Source organism: Pocillopora verrucosa, chromosome 7, assembly GCF_036669915.1.
Source record: "Pocillopora verrucosa isolate sample1 chromosome 7, ASM3666991v2, whole genome shotgun sequence".
NCBI lineage: Eukaryota > Metazoa > Cnidaria > Anthozoa > Scleractinia > Pocilloporidae > Pocillopora > Pocillopora verrucosa.
Genome location: NC_089318.1, coordinates 11,888,571 through 11,906,330, shown reverse-complemented (window position 1 = coordinate 11,906,330; position 17,760 = coordinate 11,888,571). Strand labels below are relative to the sequence as shown.

Below are 17,760 nucleotides of genomic sequence, written 5' to 3'. Positions count from 1 at the left end.
CTTCGCAATGGTGCTGTTTTTTTCCCTCTGTTTATATTGTTTCCTCACTTGCCGATGGGACTCAATTTGAAATTGTGTAATGTCGGAAGCTGTGCAACAGGATAAGGCAAAAGAAAGAGAACAACAACAGCAACAAGAACCAAAACAACAGCGACAAGAACAACGACCACAATAACAACAAGAGGAGCAACAGCAAGAAAAGAAAACCCTAGGACTGAAATAAGGAGCTTGACTTCCAGAGATAAAAAGCAATAACATTGTAAGCCTACAACACGGAGTACTCCTAGGTGGTCACCCAGCCAAGTACTAATCCCACCCAACAATACAAAGCCGTAGTCTTAAGATATGCTATTGTTATCGCTATTGCTTTTATTGAACATGAATGCATAATTAATGCATGGGGTTATGATTCTTGCCCAAATACTTAAGAGAGGATGTCAGCATCCATCACACAAATTTGAAACATTGTGGCAAGTCGCCCAAAATTCGATTTCACTTCTACTTTCACATTCTGTAGCCCAGTATGTCCTTATAATTGTGGTGTAGTTTTTTTGTGAAAATATATTTTCGTTTTCGAGAAATGATTTTTTTTCGTTCGACCACTCGAATATGAAAATTTTCTCTGTGAATATTTCCCAAGTTGTGTGACCTCATGTAAAGAATAAACTTGACCTCTGTTATTTCTGTCGACATAATCTTTTATTTTATCACCTAAACTTAATCCCCTGTCATTACTAGAGCTGGCAAAGAAATATTTATTTTTTGATAAATATTTTTGTGCGACATACTTTTCCTATGTAGAAAACTAACATCAAAACAAAGACAGTTTTAACAATGACCAATATGACAGAATCTACTGAGCTTCAAGCTTTTGAAAGATGAAAGGATGGTCAAAAAGTTGCTGTAAAAATTTCCTTGTGCATTTGTGTTGTTTTACCTTGAGACGAACTCAAGTCCGTTTACTGGCATAAATCACTACAATTTGTAAAAAAATCTAACATGACACTCTTACCTTGTTTATTTATGATTTTATTAGCTGTTTCAATTATTTTATAACGAGTGGGTATTACTTTTTGACAGGAACCCAGGTTTTACGTTGTGTTTTCCCCTCCCCCATTTACATCATAAGCTAGTTACACAATAATTTATACTGACACAAATGAATATTTTCCATATTTACCCCGTATAAAGATTTTTTTCGTGTGTTGAAAATATTAGAATATATCCCTTTTGTGGTCACTATCGTTATTTCAGTGGCAGCGAAGCAATTAAAAGTGGGTTGTTGCTTCAATGCTATTGAAATTTATAGTATTTAGACATGAGAGCAAAGCATGATGCTTTGGGAATAAAAACTGTTAGGGTCCTTTTACATGATATTGGAATGAGTTTTGTTCAAGAACAAGGTCATAGCGGTTGTCACATGATACCAGAGTAAGGTTTATTCGAAATAAGTCATTTCTGCATGAGTTTATTGGGGTTTTCGTGCCAGAACGAAACACTCATTCTTGTACCTGTTTAATATAAATGCGGTACGACTCTTATATCTGTATGAATCCGCTTTAGGAGCGAGGGAAGCATAGAAAAAGACAGAAATAGGACATAAATAACTGTTTTTTACAGGCTTAATTATCTGGCATGTAAACGCGGTATGAAATTCTTTTTGTTTCAGAACAAAACTCATTTTGGAGTTATGTAAAAGACATCTTAGGGATGAAACATTAGATTTTTGAGGTGGAGGGCGACTGGGGCAAATCACTTAAGGATGCTTGTGGCATCTTTTAAGGGTAAAGAAAACCAGAGACCTAGCTGGTACATTTTAGGGTGTTTTTCATTCAATATAACACCTGAAATAAGCATTACTAGGACGATTTTAATGATCTGACTTGAGCCTCAAGGGCACATTGATCAAAGAATTTTTACTTTTAGTATTTTTCAATTTCTTGCTTTTGAATTGGTACTTTTTATGGGTAGACATCAATTATTGCCAGTCTCACACAGATAAGACTTGGGTACCTTTTATAATTCTATAGAGGTCGTTTTTGAAATTCCCCGCGCGCACCTCCACCCTCCTATGTAATTAGAGTGATTTAGCAACAGGAGGGAATGTCATTTCAGAACGGGAAAGTGCACGGATAGTCTGGACACAACTCTATTTCGACTTCTGATGTTAGCATTACTGTTCTCCCCAACAAGTTCAGGACATAATTTTGCTAGTTTTCCCGTTGTAATCAAAATGCCTGGGATTTGCATAAATTTTGCGCTTATAAACGAGAAAATGCTGTTTGGAATTATTTCAGGAATTATTTCAGGAATTATTTCAGAACTCATTTCCAGGATAACCTGGTTCCTTCTTTTGGTTTATTCCGTGTATTTTGGGAAAATTTACCACTTCATTTATGCTGAATTCCCGAAAGGAAACACGATCACTGGCAAGTGCCGGATCAAAGATTTAGGGCTCAGTGCACTTGTAACTGAACAAGGCTTAAAACAGTGAAAGGGCTCTTCTTTGATACATTTCTTTAAAACTCTAAGAATGAGACACTGTTAATTTCATCATGGATCAATTCATCAATACATTAAACTTGCTTCATGTTGAAGTTTATCAAAATGAAATATCACGATGCTTACCTACTGTATTGTTCAGTGTTATTTGTTGTTATTGTCATTTTTACCGTGATTGAAAACTTTTTTGTGAATTGAAGTCAGATGAAAAAAAAAATTGAGAATAGCTCAGGTATGCACTTTTTTATGTTTGAAAATTTTTATCAGCACTGGTGAAAAACTAAGACAAGAGAGTCATGCTCTTGCTTCGAAATAAAATCACAATTAACTTGAATTTGGCATGGCTTTCTAAATCTATTAATTTGATTCAGTCTTGAACGACTTCATTCATTTAAAAAAAAAGTTAAATTAAACAAAAGCAAAAAAAAAATAAAACAGGAACAAAGTCTTATTCCTTAGTCAGCGAATAAGAAGCTGAACATGATTATGGGCATCTGTGTGCTTCTCGAGTACTTTGGATACTTCTTAAAACTTACTCATACTTAGCGTCGTGCTCAGTTGCAAAATGTAGAAAAAAATTTCTGACTCCAGCTTAGGTTTGCAAGCCTTTTTATGCTATTGTTGAACTTTAGAAAAATACCCTTAATTAGTCTGCCCACTTGCCACCTCCCTTTATATATTTCTTTATTTATTTATAAACGTTAACTGAGTCACTCAAACGTAAAAAGGTGTGAACTCACACTTTCTTTGTTCCCTTAGGTTTGCAGACATGTTTTCTTTTATATTCATTGTGCCAGTGGCTGAATAATCCAAATTATTATAGAAAACTGCGGCTTCATTCAGTTGCCTGTCTTGGCCTTTCCTCTCGTCTCTTTAAAAATAAAGATGAACCTGGAACCTGCTTGGGTGCTTCTGTTGAAAATTATTTTGGTTATACCTCAAAATAATGAGATGTTGTACTTTTCGCTTCTCTTTTCTGGCACCGGCAAAGAGAAGCAAAAAGGGCTTTGGGGATGAGAATGAGCTCAAAAAAATCAAATGACTTGTATTAGTTGTATCTGGCGTTCTCTTCGTTCTCGGCATAGAACTCCTCTCTAAAGCCATAAAAAATGATCCTACTATTAAAGGTATCCAAGTCAACAAGCATGAGCTTAAAATAAGTCAATATGCCGACGACACAACAGTATTTGTTCGTGACCTCGATTCCGTCGTGAGTCTATTGAAGGTTTTAAATGAGTTTAAAGAACTTTCTGGCCCAGAAATAAACACAACTAAAACCGAAGCAATGTGGTTAGGCGAATGGAAAGACAGAACAGATGAGCCCTTTGGTTTTAAATGGCCAAAAGAACCTGTCAATGCCCTTGGTGTCTATTTTTCTCATAACCAAGAAAGTGCTAATAGACTGAACTTCGGTGAAAAAATACGTAATCTTGAGAAAACGCTAATCACTTGGCAACGGAGAAATCTAACTCTTTATGGAAAGATAAACATAGTTAAAACACTTGGGATATCTCAACGGGCATCGATTCCAAAATAAATCCTAAAAACGAAATAATGTGGAATAACAGAAAAATTCTTATAGGAAAAAAACCTGTCTTTTACCAAACTTGGTATGACGCCGGTATTACTAAGATAAGCGACATTTTAAACCAAAATCAGAAATTTTTGAAGTGGCATGAATTTGTCACAAAATTTAATTTAAATGTGCCTTTCACCACATACTATGGCTTGGTCAACGCAATCCCAAAAGACTGGAAAGCTATTCTTACAAACCCTATTCCAAACGTCACACACGCGAACACTACTGTAAACAGCCTAATGCCCCATTCACACCAAAGCTTAAACATGTTTAAAAGTTGTTTTGTTAAACACGGTTTAATTTTTTTTTTCTTCATAGAAACTATTTAACCGAATATTTTTGACTTGAATGTAGCACATTGGAAATGCAAGTTAGCAAGTACTTGAATCCAATGGAAAATCAAGTTTTTCAGTTCTCTGTTTATAATTTTCATTCAATGAAAACCAGTTTAACAAAACATGTTTTGCTGGTGTGAATGGGGTATAAGAACCAGTTCTATTTACTCTTCTCTTTTAAACACCGTCTTTGTTCCTCCCACTGCCGAAACCAAAATTCTACGGCACGGATTTACAAAAACTACCATCAAGAACGTTTCTCTTATGCCATTTAAAGTAACAAACGAAGTTAAAATAATAATGTTTCAGTATAAAGTGATTCATAACGTGCTTCCAACTCGCGCCACTCTTTACCGAGACGGCATTTCAGAGAGCCCCTTATGCAACCTATGCAATACAGAAAAACAAACGTTGCATCACCTATTAATAAACTGCACACTAATACTCGACTTCTGGATTCTGTTTCAAGACTGGTGGCACCAAGCTCGAAATTGGTGACTCAAGCTCGAAAGCCTATCCGAGCTCGAGTCACAACTCGACTAGAAGGATCCTGAGCAACCGAGCTCGACATAAGTGACTCGAGTTCCAAAGCCGGATCAATATTTGTTTGGATCAATATTTGTTTCTGGGCAACTGAGCTCGAAATAGGTGACTCGAGCTCGAAAGCCTATCCGAGCTTGAGTCACAACTCGACTGGAAGGATCCTGAGCAACCGAGCTCGACATAAGTGACTCGAGCTCGAAAGCCTACCCGAGCTCGAGTCACAACCTTTGTAATTGAGCTCAAATCAAATCGAGCTCGATTTGGTAATTGCGCTTGAATCAAATCGAGCTCGCGTCCGACCGAGCTGAATAATATTTGTTCCCAGGCAACCGAGCTCGATTGGCAGGGGGAAGGGGGAGGGGGGAGGGGGAAGTGCAGATCATGCTCGATATAAGACTATCAAGGGGAAGAAATAATATTAAAAACTATGGTGAAGAGAAAAATTAAAAAAAATATTTGGTTTTTCCTGTTTCAAAGCTAGCGAGGACATGATCTCCAGTTTGTTTTTCATGATTAGGAAGCCTATAGATCTGCTCAGAGACAAAGCTTTACATTCAGTTAAAAAAAGGTTACATCTGTTAAGCCAGACTGATATGTCTCTATGTGATTTCTCTTTTCCGAGAGTATTAATAGGTAGAGATCTGTTTGGTGGGGCAACTGCAGGCTTAAATGATGGGTCGACCAGGGTTGTTGGGTTTGTGATTTTTAGGTTAAGAGAAAAAAAGAAATGCGCACTGTTTGAAGATTTGTGATGATTAAATTTGTGGCAGTTTTTGTTTTGCTAGAAGGCCGTTCACAGTGCTTTGGACAGTTTTTGTTCTCTGTAGGTGAGATTTTTTTAAAGTTTTGCATAAAAATAGGTTTCAAAAAGTTGACGCTTCTCTTTTGTTGAGGTCGGCCCGCCAAACGACCACAGCGCCGGCTTTGTCGGCCGCTTTAATAACTATTTTTTTGCATTTTATAAGACTTTAAGCGATGTTGAAGAGAGAAGAGAGATGTATATCTCTCTCCAAGAGATGTTGAAAAATTTGTTGTTCCGATTAAAATTGCATGACTGCATATGCACCAGACTATTTGAAGACAGAGGAGATATATCTTGCAGGACAACTCATAGCTCTCGCCTTCTAAACATCCTACTTTTTAAAACAGCATTTGGACAGAGAACAATTAATTATTGAATGGTTTCCTCATGCAACCAGTTGGACGATTCTTTTAAACTTTGTTACTCAATCTAGGTTTTAAACGCAGATTAAGAAGTCAGCACTTGGAACGGTTCTTGCGGTCCTAGTCCTTAAGCTTGCAACCACCAGCTTTTTAGACATCTAGATCTAAAATTTTTACATTATACATTGAATTAAAGCTTGCAACAACCAAATTTTTAATGTTAAACTCTAACCACCAGATTTACACGTAAGATTCACATTGTTCATTTTTACAAGTTACTTAAGTGATTAACGGACTTAAGCAAACATTTGAGTGAGACGAAATAAAAAAGGGGGTTTTCACGAAGTTTTAAAGAGTCCAATCGCTAGAGTGGGTCGTCTTGTTCCACGGAGGAGTGACCGAGAGGCTGGTATCCAAGGAGCAGCGCATCTTCACTTTATTGCAGAAGCTCAAAGACACGACTGGTTAATGAAGTTTGGGATTAACGGACTTAATCAAAAATTTGAGTTCGCTGCCACTATAAAAAATCTCGGGAAGTAGGCGAATGTAAAAATTGAAATGTTAACTATTCGGTATCAGTTTTCCTATGACACCGTTATTGAGCTCATTGTAATGCAGGAACTAGGTAAGAACGCTTTCTCACACTTGTGTATCATAAATGGGTTCTCTGTTCTTTCTTATTTCGTGGCTGCTAAACTACCGAAAATTACGAAACTTCGTGACCAGATGATGACGCAACTTTTTTGGGTCTTAACCTCTCTTCCCCTCAACCCCTCCCCCGTTAATATGAGAACAATCCAGAATATTTAAAAGAGATATCATGGTAAGGGATGGGATAATCATTTTATTGTTGAAACAGGTGTATGTTAGTGTCTAACAAATGCTCTCCTCCCTTGACGTTCCCTTTCTACCACATATTTAAAGATAACTTTCAACATGCCATTGTAAAGTGCACATGCCATTTGCAAAATTTATTAAAATTCATAATTGATAAATACGCATGATTACCAGCTGATTAATCATAACCACTAAATACTTAATGGATAAAAAAACATTAACACAATTAGAATACAAACTATTTTAAACACTTGCATTAATTTTTTAACCCTCTAACCCCTAGAAGTGATAAACAAGAAACTTCTCCCCAGAATATCCTTACATTATCAAACAAATAGGTAATGAGAATACTCATGTTTATCAGGTAGAAACTGTCATCTTGATCTAATACCCAATTTGCATAAGCTATCTACAAGGAATTGTGTAGCAGCTTGAGGGGACAATTAAGAAACAGTTTCAAAAGATTGAGAGTTAACTTTTAATTAACAACTGCTCTACATCTGTTGAATGTGATACAGCACAACAACAATAATTTATATTTTTCTTTGATCAAAATTTATAAACATGCATGATTACTTAGTGAGTAATCATAACCACTAAATACTTAAATAACAAACATTAACATAATTAAACAACAAACTAGTTTAAAAACTTGCATTAATTTTTTCACCCTTTGACTCCTAGAAGTGATTAACCCTTTAACTCCCAGATTGAATTTTTAATTCTCCTTACTATCAACTACACAATTCTTATGATGTTAGGTCAGAGAATTTAGTATTGATCAGCTAATTAACCCAAAATTGATATTTTTCTTTGGTCTCTTCACTTATCTGGTTGATATTGTATTAATATTGTAGGGAGAAATTCTGTCTGGGTCACTCGTGGCAGTTAAAAGGTTAACAAGAAACTTCTTCCCTTAAAATCCTTATGTTATCCAACAAATAGGTAACAAGAATACTCAAATTTATAAACATGTATGATTACTTACTGAGTAATCATAACCACTAAATACTTAATGAATAACAAACATTCACATAATTAAATTACAAACTAGTTTAACCCTTTAACTCCCAAGATCTGATTGTTAATTCTCCCCTGTAGCTGCTACACATTTCCTTGTGAATTAGTTATGAGAACTTGGTGCTAGATCAAGATAGTAGCTTCTACTTGATAAGTTTGAATATTCTCTTTACCTGTTTGCTGGAGAATGTATGGATATTGTAGGTAGAAGTTTTATGTGAATCGCCACCGGGAGTTAAAGGGTTAAAAACTTGCATTCATTTTTTTCACCCTTTAACTTCTATAAGTGATTAACAAGTAACTTCTCCCCATAATATCCTTACATTATCCAACATCTGACTACTTCTTCAACTTCTTCCTTTGGCAGCCAGTTCTTTTTTCCCTTTTTTTTCTTTTTCCCTTTGGCATTGATTTCCTTTATTTCTTCTTTTTCTACCTTTTCTCCTTCCTCACCTTCCATGCTGACATCTTCTCTTCTACATTCTCCATCTTTATCTACTCTTGCCTCTTTTTTCTCTTCGCTCTTTTGCTTCTTCTTTTCCCTTTTCTCTTTCCTTTCCTTTTTTCTTCTTTTTTCCATTCTTCTTTCTTTTTTATAATGGTCTTGGTGATCTTCATCTGTCAGTAAAAGTGATGATGGTTTAATCCCTTTAACAATCAACATCAGGCATTGGTAATGGATTGTACCACCACTTCATTATTGAGGTGATGCAATAAAGAGCATTTTAAGTCTTCTAAGATAATAATTTTGTTCACAAGTTTTGCTAGAAAACCTACCATAAACCTCATAAAGACAATTCTTACCCTCGACTGTCGTTTGCAGGATTTCCTGTTTGCCTAGTGGCACATTTCCCTTGAAGCAAACCTGCAAAGAAATGAAGGGAAGGGAAGTATGCTGCACAAAATGGATAACATGGTGATGAGTAATTCAGCTTATAAGCAAATTCATCTGTACAGCATACCTCCCTCAAACATTTCCACTATAGAAGATACCATTTGCATTTTCTTGCATGTTAATGTTAATGTTATTGTTAGTTTTTATAACAGTGTTACGCAAGTCAATGCCAATGTGTCATCTTCCATAGGGAATGGTGTATCAAAATTACTCTAGGGAAATTCCCTGCCACTCAAAACAAACATACTTAATAAATCCCTTTCTTCTTAAATTTTCATACCTACCATGCAGCTCATTCAAGTATCTCTGGGAGCACTTAATAATAATTGCGTTGAAGGAATTAATGAAATTCAATAACTAAAAGAGAATTTCCCTGTGAGCCTTTTCCGTGTGAAAGGGGAAAAGTCTGGGCAAACTCTCTGATTGTCTTGTCTCTACAAGAGCCTATTCATTCACCAGAAGGGGGAACATTCTTGCCAATCTTATCAGGTGTTGTGGCTCCTAAAGAGCCTCTTCCCTGGTCAGGAGTGAAACAGTCTTTGTCAGTCTCCCCCAAGTGTTGTGGCACTGAGGCCTTGTTCCTGTTTAGGAGAAGAATGGTCTTGTCCATCTCCCCCAAGTGTCGCGGCACTAAGGCCTCGTCCCTGGTCAGGAGAACAGTCTTGTCAGTCTCCCCCAAGTGTCGCGGCACTAAGGCCTCGTCCCTGGTCAGGAGAACAGTCTTGTCAGTCTCCCCCAAGTGTCGCGTCACTAAGGCCTCATCCCTGGTCAGGAGAACAGTCTTGTCCATCTCCCCCAAGTGTCGCGGCACTAGGGCCTCGTCCCTAGTCAGGAGAAGAACGGTCTTGTCAGTCTCCCCAAAGTGTTGCGGCACTAAGGCCTCGTCCCTGGTCAGGAGAAGAATGGTCTTGTCAGTCTCCCCCAAGTGTTGCGGCACTAAGGCCTTGTCCCTGGTCAGGAGAACAGTATTGTCCATCTCTCCCAAGTGTCGCGGCACTGAGGCCTCGTCCCTGGTCAGGAGAAGAACAGTCCAGTCATGGTCTTGTCAGTCTCCTTCAACTGTTATGGCACTAAGACCTCGTCCCTGGTCAGAAGAAGAACAGTCCAGTCAGTCTCCCCCAAGTGTCGCGGCACTAAGGCCTCATCCCTGGTCAGGAGAACAGTATTGTCCATCTCCCCCAAGTGTCGCGGCACTAAGGCCTCGTCCCTGGTCAGGAGAACAGTCTTGTCCACCTCCCCCAAGTGTCGCGGCACTGAGGCCTTGTCCCTGGTCAGGAGAAGAACAGTCTTGTTGGTCTCCCCCAAGTGTCGCTGCACTAAGGCCCCGTCCCTGGTCAGGAGAACAGTCTTGTCCACCTCCCCCAAGTGTCGCGGCACTGAGGCCTCGTCCCTGGTCAGGAGAAGAACAGTCTTGTCGGTCTCCCCCAAGTGTCGCGGCACTAAGGCCTCCTCCCTGGTCAGGAGAACAGTCTTGTCCATCTTCCCCAAGTGTCGCGGCAATGAGGCCTCGTCCCTGGTCAGGAGAAGAACGGTCTTGTCAGTCTCCCCCAAGTGTCACGGCACTAAGGCCTTGTCCCTGGTCAGGAGAATAGTCTTGTCCCTCTCCCCCAAGTGTCGTGGCAGTAAGGCATTATTCCTGGTCAGGAAACCGGCCTTGTCAGTCTCCCTTGAGTGTGTTGTGGTTTAGGAGAGAAACAACAGTCATTTGTCAAGTGTAAGGTTTTGTTTGTCTGCCTAAGTTGTTGGATTTGCAAGATTTCCCTTTCCAGGAGAAAATGACAAATCAATTTTAATTGTGAGGATGTATTTAAATGCAGTCAGGTAATGTTTATCTTGTTCCAGCATGTAATCAATAATAAATTCCAAACTAAGCCCTTGATTAAGAACACAGTGTAAAACCAAAAAATGTTCCCTACCTGGTCATCTAGGAGAGCCTTGGCTTCCTCTGGATCCTAAATAGATTTGTGAAGATGTAATTGATATGTTACTGCTGAAATTATTGTTTCGTCTATTAAACCATCTAGCAAAACACCAATTGAAGTATAGGCACTAATAGAATATCGTATACTGTAATTGAAATTGCGGAGAATATATATTATTCCTGAGAAAAACGTTTGTTTCCTCAGATTGCTCATGCCCAAATTTTCTTCTTTTCTCGTGAAGTTGCAAAGCATCTCAAAGTTGTCGAGCCATGTTACATAATGTGTGGAACACATAAATTAAGATATGCGTTGTGCCGTAGACATGACCAAGAAGATGAAAGATAACTAGTTTAAGCTTTTCACAGCTAGAATAACAGTAGTGGCTATTACTGGGGTTTTCTCGTGTCTTTATGGACGCTAATGGCCTTTGAAACGTTTGATAAATAGCGTCATGACGATTCGGTACCGTGGAAAGAGGTGTAAGATCGCCTAGCACCAATCAAGAATTTCGGAATTTTTTACTCTGATAAAGCGAAAAAGACAAGGTACGTTGTTTTAACTGAAGTAAAAGTAAACAACTTAATTAAATTAACGGGTTTATTTGTTTTTCTTAAAGGTTTTGGCGGCAGCAATAATATTTTATTGTCTTACGATGTTATTTCAGTAACAAAGAGGGGAAAATTTGAACCCGACTGGGACTCTTGTTGTGTAAGAAAAAATCAGTATAATAGATACAACTTTATGTACGTACCCTCTCGCAGATATCTAGCACCTCCTTGTCCAGAAGGGGATCTTGGTGTTTAACCACGTGCTTTTGTCTCTGAAGGGTAAAATTTAGGGGCACATTCCGTTGTGACCCTGCCCAGTCATACACCTCCTGTTAAGAGAGAAATTTCTTTCAAAAATGTCTTTAATGCGAATTGTAACTAGGAAAAATACAAAATAGCATGCAGTGGGCAGGTGCTCCTTTCATTTGGAAAGTGGGTTGCCTTTTAAACTAGAATTAGGGGTCTGGAGCAGCTTTTTTCTTGTCATGTATTGAGGGGACTACAAATATTCAGTTAAACTGTAAATCAATATAATTCAGTTTTGTTTCCTCTGATCAGGAAATATTTATCAATGAAAAGAGGAGATTAATATTTCTAAGTAAGTGACCATGTACATATATGAAATATCTTGAATAAAATGTATTGTTATAAATCCTTAGAAGAGAGAGATGGAAACATTGTGTTTATCAATCCAATAATTGATCTTTAATGTATTCATATTAACCACTCATTCACAAGTTAGTGTAAATACCTGGAAAAGAGCAGTTGCTTTGAATTTGCGTTTCAGTCTAGTACTGCAACACCGTAGGATTATTGTAATGCCCTCTTTGTCCTCAGGCAGTACCTGATGACCCCTTACCTCTCTTAACTATGAAATTAAAAGGGAAAAACATTTCTTCTGTTTTGTTCTGCTAAACTTCCTTGACTTCATTCCAAGTAGAGAGAAGGGGGAATTAAAACACCAAAGAGGTCTGTCAGCCAGAAAATAACTGCAGCAATTATCCAGTGATTTTGAGAGGTTACCTTTACAAGCATTGCTGGAGCTATCTATGGAGTCGTTATTTTGATTCCAATATTCTCTTTTCATAGTGATGTAGACTTTTTACCTAATGTTATTGAAAGATTTTTTCTTTCTTTTATCTCCTGGTTAGTCTTGAAGTATGTAGACAATATTGGAAATTATTGTTTTCAAAAAATAAAAGTTTTGCTCCTACTCATCACCAGACACCAGCATGACATTAAATATTTGATGAACACTCCAGGACATACTTCTCTATGTTCATTGGCCTGGTTTTTCTGTTGACATAAACTTATACTTTTATCATTCATCAATGTCAAAACTTTATGAATTGGCTTTAATGGAACGCAACATATTGTAGGGATATGTAAGAGACATTTTAGAGATGTGTAATATTATACTATTCACCTTCATATCCATCTTAGTGGTTTGATCCTCCTTTTTATTGCTGACAGAAAAATATAGAACAATTTGCCTCAGTTAGGTACACTTTGAAACCTGGACTGTAAAAGTGGTGCATGTAGCATGTTTTTTCTGAAAGTAAGTTAGGTGCTACAAGCAACTTTTGGTGTTGGCAAGGAAGGTAATCTCAACTACTGCAAAAGATGTTTCCTCTTTTTCCTTGCCAATATCTTGTGTACCATTTTCATTCTTCTGTCAAGTGCATATTGCATTTTCATTGTGATTGCATGATTGAAAGGGTAAGTGCTGTACTGTTTATGTTTGAAAAGTGCAGTTTACAGAAAATGGTAATTAATGTATGTTGAAGTTTACTCTAAAATATGAAAACCTACCTGAAAAACGTTCGACCAGGACTGGCCTGGCAGAGGTTGGTGCCAGGAAAAAAAATCTGACTCTCGTGGCTATTTAGGCCAAACTTTGATATCACTGAAAAAAGAAAGATTTTTACTAAACTCTCTATGATAAAATAGTAGTATCCATCTGCAATTGATGTAAACTACTTGAACAATAAATAACTTGAGAGAAAAATGTTTTAATCAGCTTTGAATGGTACATCTTTGATTGAAGTTGTTTGTGATAATATATCAAAACATAGTATACTCGCCACAATGAACACCACCAACTCTTTTTACAGTATATCATTATTGTTCTATTTTATTGCATTTACCATAGTATCCAATTTTAAAATGTTTTAACGATGACAACTTTCTAGTAAAACACAATGTAGTTATGTGCAGCTGAGTGCTGCAGAGGGCATCCATTATCTGTAAGGTCTATAATTACTGAATGGAACCTTTTTTACCTGTCATACTTTTATCATGTTTGTGTGTAAATATATAGACAATGATCAGATGAAAGCTGACTAAACAGAGAATTTTTCTGGCTTTCTTCTTGAATCACTATACTGCTTAATTCTCTTCAGTGTACACCATCTATACCAAGAAACGGCTTTGGGATAATTGATTTACCTCTTCTCCCACTTGCACTCTCCATACATGCCATCCAGTAGTACAGATCAACTGATAATGTTTGGAGCATGCTACAAATTCTGCAGACAGTTAAAAATAGAAACAAAACTGATTACTTTTAGGGATTTGTTGATTTGTTGGGAATTATCCTCACTTTGATAACCTGAGTATGCAATTTGACATAAGTTGGAAAATTGTAAATCATGTGCATACTCTAATTGGTGTTCCAACCCCTTCATCAAAGTTTATGATAACAGTATTAAAAAGCAAGTTAAGAATGACTGGTTATTTTCATTGAGTATGCAAGCATTGAAATAGCTGAGTAAGCGCATCTCCTATTTAGCAGAGTACATCCGGCGTTCAAGGTATCACAGAAGGGAAATTAGTGCATGGGCGGGAATAGCATACAAACTAATGACTTGGGTTACGTAATTTACTTTTAAAATTTTGATCATTAAGCGAAAAGGGAGCTTTTAAACGCCTGAACTGTTGACAAGATTAGTTTATTTGACGTTCGTTTTTCATTGGGAAAGTGGTCTACACATTGAACTCAAAAAGAGTTTCAGTCAATTGTGCGTTGACGCTCCGAACTAGAGCTTTTGAGCAAAGGTAGAGAACCTTTTTTGGGGGACATTATCTCCAAATTTCATGAAATACATTGAAAGTTAGCCAAAAATGAAATCTTTAGAGTTTAAATCTCAAGCCAAAAGTGATTATGCGAGAAAAAGCGACGTCTCATCAATCCCGCACGTGCCTTCTACTCTCAAATTTTTTTTTGCTTTGTCTACCGAAGTTAATGAGGCACCAAATTATAACTTTCAGAGGTTGACACATTTTTAGTTTTTCTGATTTTTAAACAACCAAACGAAATTTGCGAGAAAACAAAAAGATTTATAAAAACTTGGACAAAATGACGTTTTGGTACTAAATTTGTTGTGAGTTCACCAATGCATTGATTCATAGCGATACATTGCGAAAACGTGCAAGGCACCCGCTGGGCTGAGCAGAGGACGGCATCCTTTCAACGTTTTCACATTGGAACTTTCAGACGAAATGGTAAAACATTCCCAGAGTTAAAAAGTATTTGCCGGGCTAGTAGTGTTGAATGCCTAGGTGTAAGTCTAGTTTTTAACTTCCCGCCCTATGTTGCTCTCTGGTTTGTGCGCCAGCGACGTGAAAAATATTCAGTCTAAGCTCATTTGAACAGTCGAACTAGAAGGTTCATTAGAAATTAGATGGACAAGTAGAGTCCAATTCCACTTGAACAATTTAAATCAACTGAATTCAATTTTTTGTCGTATGGGAAATGTAGGACAATTATCAGTAGGTATCACCAACTCCACAGAAACTTCATATAGCGAATTAGTCCGAAGTAACTTACACCTTGAAGCAAACTGATTCAGAAGAAGCAAGTGACAAGAGAAACAAGACTTACCCACCGAGGTCTTTTCCACTAAAGAAGGAAAAGCACCGCAAAGAAGATCGCCTATCTGAGAAGCGGTGTGGTTTTTTGTAAAGGCAATGTCCATCACCCGCCTAGCATTTATAAGGCGACTCATTTCTGCGTCCACAGGAACAGCAGTCCTCTTCTTTTCCAATAACACCACGGTCCTCTGAACAGCACGTTTGCTGTAGCTCATAATGTAGCTTTACAGTGAATGTTACCAAAGCATGAAAACACAATGTAAGGACTGCAGCTGCACGGGCCTATTGAATCATTAAAAGAACCCCACCGAACAAGAAAACTGAAGCCCTTTATCGATCGGTTGATCAATAACTAACAATTCATAAACAATTTTCTCACCTTCAAGTTTACATGAATCAACAACGAAACTGTGAAATAAATCAAATCTTGACGCAGCGGATTTCAATCATAGAAAAGGCGGATAGAGGACACCCCTAAAACAAAAACACTCGCTTATATTACGGCAAATGGATAACGAAATCCAGTGTAAATCTGTTACTAATATGTAAGTTGAGACAACGCACGATCACACCTATATTCGACAACTCAAAATAAATGATAACGAACAGACATACTGACCAATCTGTATTTTAAGTCCATCTTGGTAGATCCAAAAAAGAAAGAAAACATTTAAGCATCCTAGCAGTCGTTAATTCCCAAATGATCGCACTTCGCGCACGAAAACAAACTCCACCACCCCCTCCGAGTGAACGCTAGCCACGTCACAGTGATGAGTCCCGAGGTGTGCAAGGGCGTTAATACGTATTAATGTGAAATATGTTTCACCAAACCAGAACAAGGCTGGAGCTGTTTCTATTAGTAGAAGTGTTTTATCAGAATTCTTTCAACACGAATATAACATGGCTTTACATCAGTATACGGCCTTAGAGCAAGGTCCCGTATTGAATGTTATGCATTAGCTACAGATCAGGAATCTTCTCGCCAATCCACTTCGCTGCGCACAGTGTAATAACGCAATGGATGTAAAAGAAAAAAACGATGGCCACGTGGAAGGTTTTCACTGGTGAGCCAACAAGACTTCGCTTTAAATATACTATTTAGAACAGAACGGATGGAAGAAGTAACTTTATTAGCTGAAGTGACATCAGAATAGGCGGTCATTTCAGGGTAAAATATTCCGGCACCAGTATGAGCAAACAATGAGCAAACACCTCGAAACAAGTAAAAATTCGCGGATTCAGTAATACATGTTAATGCTTACTGGTGATAACTTTCTTATCGCGCGCGTGGAAGAGTGTTTTGATTTTTTTATTTGCAATCACTCCTAGAAACTGCTCATTTTTTCCACTGATCTAGTTATTGAGTTTATAGTAGGCGGGATTGAAATAAATTTACTGGCATTTTCATACAAAAAAGCTACGGGGAGGGGGAGATGAGAGATCACGCTCTTACAATTAGCTAGAAAGAAAAAACTCATTTTTCGTGCCTGTGTCTGCTAAACTTTTCCAGAGCGGACGTTCTCCTTTTTCCGGTTTTCATTGAGGACGCGGCACACCAAAGAGAAAGTGCAATTTATTTTAATCCAAAAGCTAAATAGGTCCCCCTGGTAAGTATGGCTCATTTCAAACAAATCAAATTCTGATGAATACCACACTAGCAATTTTACTTCGGTAAGCCCGCATTTCTTAAAGAACGTTTTTCTTTCTGTCTTTCTTTCTTTGCAAAAACTATTGCCAAATTTTATTTTTCTGTCGACTCAAAGTTGGAGCAAATAATAAGTCGATGTGGTTAAATAAAACTAACCATGGTCCTTGGTTTCTATAGCCAAAACAATGGAACAATAAACACTTTAAAGAGGTTATTATCTGGCAAACAGGCTCACTGGAAAAGCTTCACTAGTTACTTCTTTTTTATCTCCAACATTCGCCATGGCAATGGACTACAGAATGGACTAAATAGATCAGTATATTCCTGCTTTCCATAAAGAGCTTCTGTCAGCATGGCACAAATACTGCTCTTGTAAAACCCGCACAAATATACCCAAATCCTCAAGGAACCTCTCCACATAAACAAGCAGATCCAAACACAAAAAAAATTGATATTCTTGGCAGATGGGGTAAAAGCCAGAATCACCCGTGTAGGAGACATATGGTATGAGGCAGGCCCCAGCTTTCTTCCAACCTTGGCAATTCATGAAATACTAACCAATACAGAAGGTCAAGCAGCATGCACTCTCCAGAACAACCTGAAAACATAGACAGCTTTTAGACGCCATCTCTTGCAACTGGACACAGCAAATATGCAACTAAGGCGCCTGCACCCAACAAAACCCCTACAAGACATCCAATCCTGTCAAACAGCACTTCTACAGGCACCTACACAACCAACAAAAACCCATAATCCCAGCAGTAGACTATTGGAAGAGGAAGTTACAACCTGAACCGCCCTTTAACAGCAACCAATGGAAGACACTAGAAACCTTTAGATCCGACTCCGAGTACGACTACGAGTACGAAATTTGACCGCGCGGGGCCTGGAATT

General features: G+C 37.9%; 1 long non-coding RNA gene across 1 annotated transcript; it reads right to left on the bottom strand.

The window, feature by feature from the left end:
- Nucleotides 1–7,760: 7,760 nt before the first annotated feature.
- Nucleotides 7,761–10,885, bottom strand: LOC136282083 (uncharacterized). The gene is made up of 3 exons (XR_010718077.1): nucleotides 10,792–10,885; nucleotides 8,785–8,845; nucleotides 7,761–8,598 (listed from the first exon to the last, which is right to left on the bottom strand). It is a non-coding gene; the product is annotated as an uncharacterized lncRNA (long non-coding RNA).
- Between the last annotated feature and the right edge of the window lie 6,875 nt (nucleotides 10,886–17,760).